We start from the raw sequence: 9,522 nt of genomic DNA, 5'->3' as shown, positions 1-9,522 counted from the left end.
GTTCTGAGGCATTTCAGGAGTCCCAGCACAACCACAGCAAATCAGAGAGGCCCGTCTAGGTTCTCTACATCGACGTCTCAGTTACAGCACTATAATGGCTTACACTCGCGTCTGCTCCTCAGCTGGACTGAGGTCCCCGAGGGGAGGCTGTCCTACCCATCGCTGCGGACCGGCACCTGGCGTGGCCCCTTCTGCAGTGAATGAGTCTGAGAGGAGCGAATATCATTGCTGGTCCGAGTTGTAAGTGCTTTACGTGGTTATACTCGGTTAGTCCCTCTAAGAGCTCTGTGAGGTGGTTACTAGTATTACCCCCATTTTACAGATGAAGAAACCGTGGCCTAAAGAGTGATTTGCCTGTTTCCTGGAAGTAAAAGGTAGGAGAGAGAATTTAAACCCATTTTCTCAACCGATACCCTAGAATGAAGACCAGGTCTTAGTGTTTTGAGCAGGTGAGCCGTTCTTGGACTTGGGAGGCACTAAATGTGTCAGTGGGTTATGCCACAGGAAAAGAGTAAAATGCAGTGTTTCTTAGGGTGCTTCAGTTTAATTCCTCTCATTATCCCAGTCCCAGGAATGAGGCCCCTATCTGACTTATGGCCCTGATCATGGCCTTCAGAAACCATGGGATACCCCTAGTGGCAAGCACTTTATAGACCCTCATTTCTTAAATTGAAATTGAGTAATACAGACCTGGCTGGGTGGCTCAGATGGTTGGAGTGTCGTCTGGTGCACCAAAAAGGTTGCAGTTTCGATTCCCCACCGGGGCCCATACCTAGGCTGCAGGTTTGATCTCCAGTTGAGGCACGTACGGGAGGGAGGCAGCTGATTGATGTTTCTCTCTCACATCAGTGTTTCTCCCTCTCTTTCTCTCTCTCTCTCACCACCTTCCTCTCTCTCTAAAATCAATGGACATATCTTCAGGTGAGAATTAAAATTTTTTTTTAGTAATACAGCTAACTAGGTTTGTGGATGGTATTGCCTTAACTGATTGAAAACTACTAGATAAAAAATAGAGACAATAATCTTTACTTCTAATTTCTCCTAAATGCTTATTCTCTCAATAAAAGTGCTATTTACAAATTTTCATTATTTCACTCTAAACTCAGCAGATTCTTAAATGACCTGACATCTCTATGATTTTCTGGGAGAAAGAATGAAACAATTGCACTAATCTAATGTTGGTATTTAACATTTTGATTAGAAAAAAAACACAACCCTGATCTGTAAGGGAAATATGCCCCCTTTATATGCTTGCATGTTTCTTTCCAGGGGAGTCCCAAATAGGTTGACTGTAAATATTTCTACTAATGAGATGGCCTTGATCACTGATGTGATTATAGGCATAAATAGTGAGTTTCATTAGGTTGCTTGTGTCCCACTTTTGATGGCATAGTAAACCTCAGAACAACCACGGGTGCAGAAAGATGAAAAACTTTTTTGGATATACGTAATTAATTCATTCTAATGAACCTACTATCTTAGCATAGCAATTCTAACTCGTCTCAAGTTACTTTAGTACATAAGACAATAAAGCACCATTACAGAGATTTATATATATATGTGTGATATATATACACTGTATTTATAGATACATATTTACTGATTTTAGAGAGAAGGAGGGAGAAAGAGAGAGAAACAGTGACGTGAGAAAGAAACATGGATTAGTTGCCTCCTATACACCCCAACCGGGATTGAACCCACAACCTGGATATGTGCCCTGACTAGGATTTGAACCCAAAGCCTTCTGATGTATGGGATGACACTCCAACCAACTGAGCCACACCAGCCAGGGCTATTGTAGAGATTCTTCATGAGCCCAGAGGATTAATAAGTGTTTTTTTGTTGCTGTTGTTTATAAAGAACTGTAGTTTGAGAGAAGAATGAAGATATTGATTAAATTCTCCCTTTTCTTCGCTAATATTCACTATAACTTGGTTATACTCTAGCCACTAATAGCTGGTACCTAAAGTGATAGTACATAGTATACTCAAATAAATTTAGCTGAATCATAACTTTAATGTTTTGTCCCCCACGATATTATTATGTTTTGTCTGTTCTTGGGTGATCACTCATTTGATGTAAATTCTGATAAACTCAAGTTTTATTTGTGAATGTATGTTGGCATTGAAGGTGGATAGAAGGATTTTTCTAAGCCAGGTATATGCACAGCTTTGGAGATACACGTAGATACAACAGGGCATGAGAACGCCCTGTTGTACACCAATGCTGTTTTGAAGACACCAGGCCAATTACCTTGTAGAATGTTCCATAGTCTGAATGTTTCCTCTTGGTGGTATTTAACTGGTTTTTCTATCACCTGTATATCCTGTAAGCAGGAAGTTAGATCTAAAGGTGTGAGTAGATTCAGATTCAGCATTTTTGGAGCAAATACTTCATAGGTGATGCTGTAAACTTCACGTTGCTTGGTATCTGGAGGCACATCCTGTGACCATAGCTCTCTCTCCTTGATGCTTGGCTATGATGGTACCACAGTGGTGGCTCCCTCCCTTGTGAAGGTACATTTCTCACTTTACAATTAGAGAGTAATTAATGGGATGCATTTATTTAATGTTAACAAGATCGAGTATATTTGCATATGTTATTACTGGCCAAGGAATTATTTCCATTGTTGAGGAAGCAAGGTTTTTTTGTTTGTTTCTTTGTCTGTTTGGAGTGGCAGGGATGGGGGTGCACTCCAGCCCTCCTCAGTTCCTAGCAGGTTGGCTCCCATTTACCAGTAAGTCCCAGAGGCTATCAGGCTTTTTCAAGGGTTAAGTATAGACGATAGCTTAAGTCAGGGAATTTTGGAGATAATTTTACTTTTATTTACATTTTTAATAGGAAGTACACTTACATGATATAAAGTTGAAACTGCATAGAAGGTAAACAGTGAGAAGCTCCTGTTCCAGTTATATTTTGATGCATAGCCAGCCACCCCAAAGCAGTGGTGTAAAGCAGTAATGATGTCATTATTCAGTATTTTTCTTAATACCTCATGGAGATTATTTAAATAAGTTCACAGAAGGGATCTTCTTTAATTTTAATACCTCTGTAGTATTACATCATATAGATGTACCACAATGTTGTAACCACTCCCTCGTTAATGCATACTAGGTTACTTCTGGTCTTTTAATATTGCAAAAAAACGCTAACATGGATAACTTTGAACATACATACATCATTTGGTATATATGTAAGCATATTTGTATTATGAATTCCTAGATGTAGAATTACAGGGTTAAAATAGTATGAGCATCTTAAATTTTGATGAATACTGCCTCATTGCCTTCTATAGAGGGTCAAAACATTTTCACTCTTCCCACACATGAGAGGGCCCACTGCCTCACACCCTTACAAAATAGAATTTTCTCAAATGTTTTGGGTCTTTCTAAGTAAAACAATAGTTTTAGTTCAGTAGTTTTAATGTGCATTCTTTTTTAATGAATTTGAGCATTTATTTTCCTATGTTTAAGAACCACATATATTTTTAATTCCTAGAAAAAGTTAAAGATCATTTTAACATAAAACAAATGGTGGAGATCAGTCAACAGGTAAGATACTTTGCATTTCTGATAAGCCTAAAGACCTTCTAATAATTCCCAAAGCCCCATTTTCCTGAATCCCGCAAATGTACAACCTGCGAGCATTCAGACCCTTTGTGATTCATGGGGCTCCTATGTCTCTCAAACCCAGCCTGAAATTCCCAGGCGGGCAGAAATGGCTTTGAGAAATTGTAATTAGATGTCTATTTCCACAGTGATATCCGTTCTTCATGAAAAAAAATCTTAAGAAAAATTTCTTCACCTTCCCATAGAGCTTAATATGAAACGTTGAATATTTCTGCAAACCTTTCTCTAACATCCAGATTTGAGATGAATGATCTGCCTTTTGGATTTTCAGAACTTTCTTACTCTTCCTTATTACACTCCATTTTTACTGACTCCTCCTCTCCCTCCTCAGCTAATATCTTATTTTATAAAGTCACTGAAAACATGGCAGTCTAGTCTGGTAGAGTGATTTGAAGTCATAAGTAAAAGAGAATTATGGCAGAGCTGTGTAGGCAGGAGAGGGGACAGGTTGGTGTGGCTGAGAAGGTACCAGCTCTAGAGCCAGAAAACCTGCCCTTTACTCTCCTGGTCTTGGGCTGGTTGGTCAACTTTTCAGAGAACTGGTCTCCTCATCAGAAAATGGGGCTAAAACAACTTACAAAACTGGGTTTCTACAAAGATCAAGAGAAAGAATGTTTTCAACTAACATTTATTGAGCACCTATTATGTCTGAGTGCCCTGTGTGCTTGATCTCGTTGGTCCTCAGAGAGGTCCACTAACTTCCCAACGTGCTGACTATATTCATTTCTTAGGGCTGCTTTAACAAATTACCGCTAAATGAGAGGCTTAAAGCAAAACAGAGCTTTATTCTTTCACAGTTCTGTAGACCAGAAGTCCAAGGTCAAGGTCAGCAGGGTTGGTTGCTTCTGGAGATTCTGGGGGAAAATCCATTTCGAGCCTCTATCCTAGCTTCTGGTGGCTTTCCACTCTTCTTGGCATCCCTTGGCTTGTAGACACATCACTCCAATCTCTTACATCTTCACATGGACTTCCCCTCTGGGTGTGTCTGTCTCCTCCTTTTCTGTCTCTTAATAAGGGCATTTGCAGTTAAATTTAGGGACCGCCCTAAATCTAGGAATCTAGGATGAGCTCATCTCAAGGTCCTTAATTTAATTACATCTGCACAAACCCTATTTCCAAATAAGGTCATATTCACATGTACTGAGAGTTAGGAATTGGACATATCTTTTGGGGTCCAGCATTCAGTCCACTACAGTGACCAAGCTAAAAAGTGAGTTCAGGTGCTTTCTGATTCTGAGACCCTTCTGTGAAACTTCCTTGCCAGTGTTAAGGACCACATCATAGTTTCTTCTCTTTCTTATTCCAGAATTATATGTTTCCCTGTGCTTCTAAATTATACTAGAAAGTAGCTTGGGCATCTGGAAGAAATCACTGAATTCTACTTAAATTTTCATTTGCTTATGAGGGTATCCCCCTGCCTAAATAATTTTTTAATAGTAAGTAGAGTTATGCACTCATAAGTTGTTAAATCATCTAAGCTTGTAGCAAAAATAAGAAGATAATAAAGATTTATTAAATGCCTAATGTGTGTTGGGCCTGTCCTAAGGGTTTTGGATGCATCATCTTGTTTCATCGTAGGAGACAGTGACTGTTACTATCTCTCATTTGCAGGAGAAACTGAGGTTCAAAGAGGTTAAGGAACTTATCAACACAGAGCTGCTAAGTGATGGGTCTGAGATTTGAACCTAGGCAATCTGACCAAACCCCACACTCTTGAAGCTATAGTAGAAAAAAATTACCACTACGGCTCCTGGCACAGAGTCTGTAACCCTTAACCACCAGGCTGGGCCAGAGGCGGTTGGGTTTAATGAGTGAAGCCTTGTTAATCATGAAAATTAACCATGTATTTCTAATAGGAACAGACTGGGCATTCAGATGTCTTTTTGTTTTCCTTCATTTCAGTTTTGGAGTGACACTGTTGAAAGATATTTGGAACTGCTGAATGAAAAATACTTGGAACTTTAGCTCAATTCTTAGAGGGGGGAAAAGCAGGGTATTTCCTTAATGTTATTCCCATTCCAACTCCTTTGGTCTGGAGTTCCCCTATGCATTCATTACTCAGAAGAGTTGTTTTGAATTTGTCAGCACATCATCATGTTAATTTTGCTCAAGGAATAGAGCATTTTTCCCCACCACAAAAACTGAATTTGTTTTGGTTTGCCATCAGTGTAAAACAAATTTCCCTTCAATAGGGTAATCTAATTAAAAAAAAACACCATCTGACTATGAGAAAAGATGTAAAAAGTTAGATGTAGTCAGCACTATAATTCTTTCTTTCTGATTAATATTTTAAAATTATCTTTAACTGACATAAGCAAGGTAAATGATTAATTTAACCCCCAAGTCTAAACAAAAGCTTAAAGTATATGATTTATTTTTAATGCACATGTCTGTTTTTAAAGAATGGCTTTGTAAAAATACATTAACTACTCAAAACAGTAACTACACAGTCCCCTATTCCATCATCTTAAGCTAAATGCAGAACCTAACTAGAGCTGCTCATTGTCTGTCTTGCCTTTAATGCAGTTCGTTAATGATGGTGTATTTATAGCTTACATGGAAAGGTCTTCTTTTGTATATTGTCCTCTTTTAATTAAATTTGAATCCTTAAAAAAAACTTAAGCTTGAAAGTCCTTCCAATAGATTTATTATTTTTCTCCTAAAGTAATGGTGTCACTTGTATTTAAAGGATCAGGAGAGCTTGCTTCAAATTCCAAAGCAGCCTTTGTAAATCACACACGTGAGAGGCCCTTGAGAACATGGCCTTGGATTTAGGGTTGCGACTTCATTGCACTCGGGTGAGCAAGAGAGGAAACAAAACAAAGGAAAAGACTGGCCCTCTTGCCCCTTTGAGGAACTGCTCCCTCTCTGCAGCGTTTGATACAGCAAATCCCCGGGACAACAAGAGGCATGACACATGGGGTGGACTCGCATTGCAACTGGCAACCAGTGTGTTTTGACTTCGGAAAGCCATAACAATGAAAACGAACAGTTACGTACCAAGTTTCTATGCTATAATTTGGGCCACTGTCTGTGCCCGAATGAACACTTAATGATTCTTGCTCAATATGCAGTTTTATAGATTTTCTATGAATTTGAAAGGAACAAAATGTCCCCCCTGGGTTTCTGTGTGCCGTGGATTGACCTGACAACTATGAATTCAGGGGGTTTCCCAACACCTCTGTGGGGAAACTGATTTTCATGGTAGAGTCAGGGAGGCAGAAGAGCGGAGAGCTTCAGTGACTTGCTCAAGGTCAATTGGAGATCAGGGACTATTTGGCTCCAAACTGCCTTTGCTAAATATTATTGATTATGTGTTTGTTAATAATTGGTTTTTCTTTAAAGCTAGAGAAAGTGGGCTGAAGATCTTTTACAAAAGGAAACTAGCTTTTGATATTTCTGTTGTCAGTAAGCACATCTTGCTATTCTTGATTCCAGACCGTTTACATTTCTTTTCATTGCCCAAGGACTGTCTGAGTGCACACAGATTAGTGTTAACCTGTTGCTCAGTTTTTCAAGATGCTGCACTGACCATTGGCTACAAGAGTGTCACTATGTTGTCTAAATTCCTAGGGCTTTAAGTCTTAACATAGAGAGTTCATAACCCTTGTGTGGCCTTCCTATTACTGAGTAAAAGGTCTCACACAAAAGATAAAATAAAAATCATTTTTTATCTCCTTTTATTTTCTATCTTAACATCTAAGTAAATACCACAGTATGGGGATAATGAAATAAATTATCTGGCCAATTTCAATTTAATTTTGATTTTTAAAACTATTAATCAATTCTATTTTTTATTGAAGTAAAATATACATAAAATAAAATCGACCATTTTAACCATTTTTAAGTGAACAATTTAGTGGCATTAATGTGCAGCCTCAATGCGTGCCACCATTGTCACTATCCATCTACAGAATTTTTTCATCAACCCAAACTGAAATTTTGTTCTTAATTCAACAATAATTTCTCATTTCCCTCAACCCCTGATCCCTGGTAACCAATATTCTATTCTTGTCTCTATGAATTTGACTATTCTAGGTACCTCATCTAAGTGGAATTATGCTATATTTGTCCTTTGTGTCTGGCTTATTTCACTTAGCATTGTGAGTTTTTTAAATATATTTTTATTGATTTGAGAGAGAGAGGAAGCGAGAGAAAGAGAACCATCAATCATCTGCCTCCTGCACACCCCCTACTAGAGATCAAGCCTGCAACCCAAGCATGTGCCCTGACTGGGACTCGAACCAGCGACCTCTCTTTGCATGAGACAACACTCAATCCACTGAGCCACACCAGCCAGGCAGCACTGTGTCTTTTAAGGTTCATCCATGCTTTAGCATGTATGGCACCAGAATTTTATTTATTTTTTAGACTCAATAGTATTGCATTTTTTGTAAACAACACATTTTATTTATCCATTCATCTGTTGATGGACATGTGGGCTTTTTTAATCATTTGGCTATCATGAATAACGCTTCTATGAACACTGATGTACAGATATCTATCTGAGTCCCTACTTTCAATTCTTCTGCACACATCCCTAGATGTACAATTCCTGGATCATATGGTAATTTTATGTTTAAATTTTAAGAAACTGTTTTTCATAGCAGCTGCGCCATTTTACAATCCCCCCAGCAGTGGACAAGTGTTCTAATAGCTCCACATCCTCACTGACACCTGCTACTCTGATTATTTTTATAATAGCCATCCTAATGGGTGTGAGTGGTTAATTCTATTTTAAACAATATTACCTATAACGGGCATGTGTCACATTTGCAGTATCCCATCATCTTCTGAAAAGATTTTCTAAATATGGAGAATGTCCATGGTTTAAGTTCTACCTCTCCGATATGAAACTCAGAGTTCAAATCCTCAGCTTCCTTTTCAGGTAGAATAAAATCATGTGACCTAAACTCCACTAAACAGATGCACCTGTGCAAGATTTAAATTCCTAAGTGACTAACAAAAGATATATGCACTGTTCAGGGCTGCCATTTTATTGGTTTTGGGGGCATTAGCAGTTGTAATTGGTCCAATGCAGTCTAGATCTCGATGTCTAGAGTGACGGTGGGATTTCTTCATCAAGCCATTTCTGTGGCATAATTTTGACTATTCTTCCTAGAAGCTCAGCCTCCAGCTTATTCTACAACCAAAAAAGTCCAATCCAGTCCAGTTTAAAACTTCGATTGCCTACCTAGACGAAGACCACTCTTCATCCTGCCTCCTACCACCAGCTAGGTGTCTGCCTGAGGGCCTTGGAGTGGGGAAGGGCATTGTCTGTGCACGTTCACTCTTTCTTCTCTCTTTCCCTCTAGTCTAGGTTCTTGCAGGGCCGGGGCTGGGAAGATGGGTGAATAAAGAAAAAATGCTCACCTAACTGGTGCTCTTGCAGCCTGCTCTCAGATAGCATCCCCCTCTCTGTGGCAAGAGTCTAAATACTGGCTTTCTGCTGGTGAATTTCCCTATATGCACATGTGACCAGAAAGTTATGGAATCTGCGTAAGATGTCATCAAAGAACAGTCAGGGGAGATTCAGCAAAGCCTGGTTCAGGGCAGCAACTGCACAAAATCAAAGCAGTCCGCACTCATGCCTGTGTGTTTGTTCCAGGTTGTCTAATGTGCTGGTTCCTGAAGGTGCAGCTGTTTGAGAGCCCTCTTCTTATATGGGAGGGGGGTGTCTCAGTTCCAACTCTTCTCATGGCCTGGACCCATTTCCTGACCTGGAAGATCCACTCAAACTTGACCTTTACCACAGCCCCCTCACCCCCAGCTTTGACCGGTGGTAGAATAACCTGTAGATTCCAGCTACTGGAGTCCTTGCTTGATGGGCCACCCTCTTGAGCAAGGCAGCTCAAGCCTGGCTCCTTGTGGACCCACAGTAAACTTACACAGC

This window comes from Miniopterus schreibersii, assembly GCF_964146895.1.
Source record: "Miniopterus schreibersii genome assembly, chromosome: 11".
Lineage (NCBI taxonomy): Eukaryota > Metazoa > Chordata > Mammalia > Chiroptera > Miniopteridae > Miniopterus > Miniopterus schreibersii.
The sequence above is the reverse complement of the archived record's forward strand: the minus strand, read 5'-3'. Positions refer to the sequence as shown.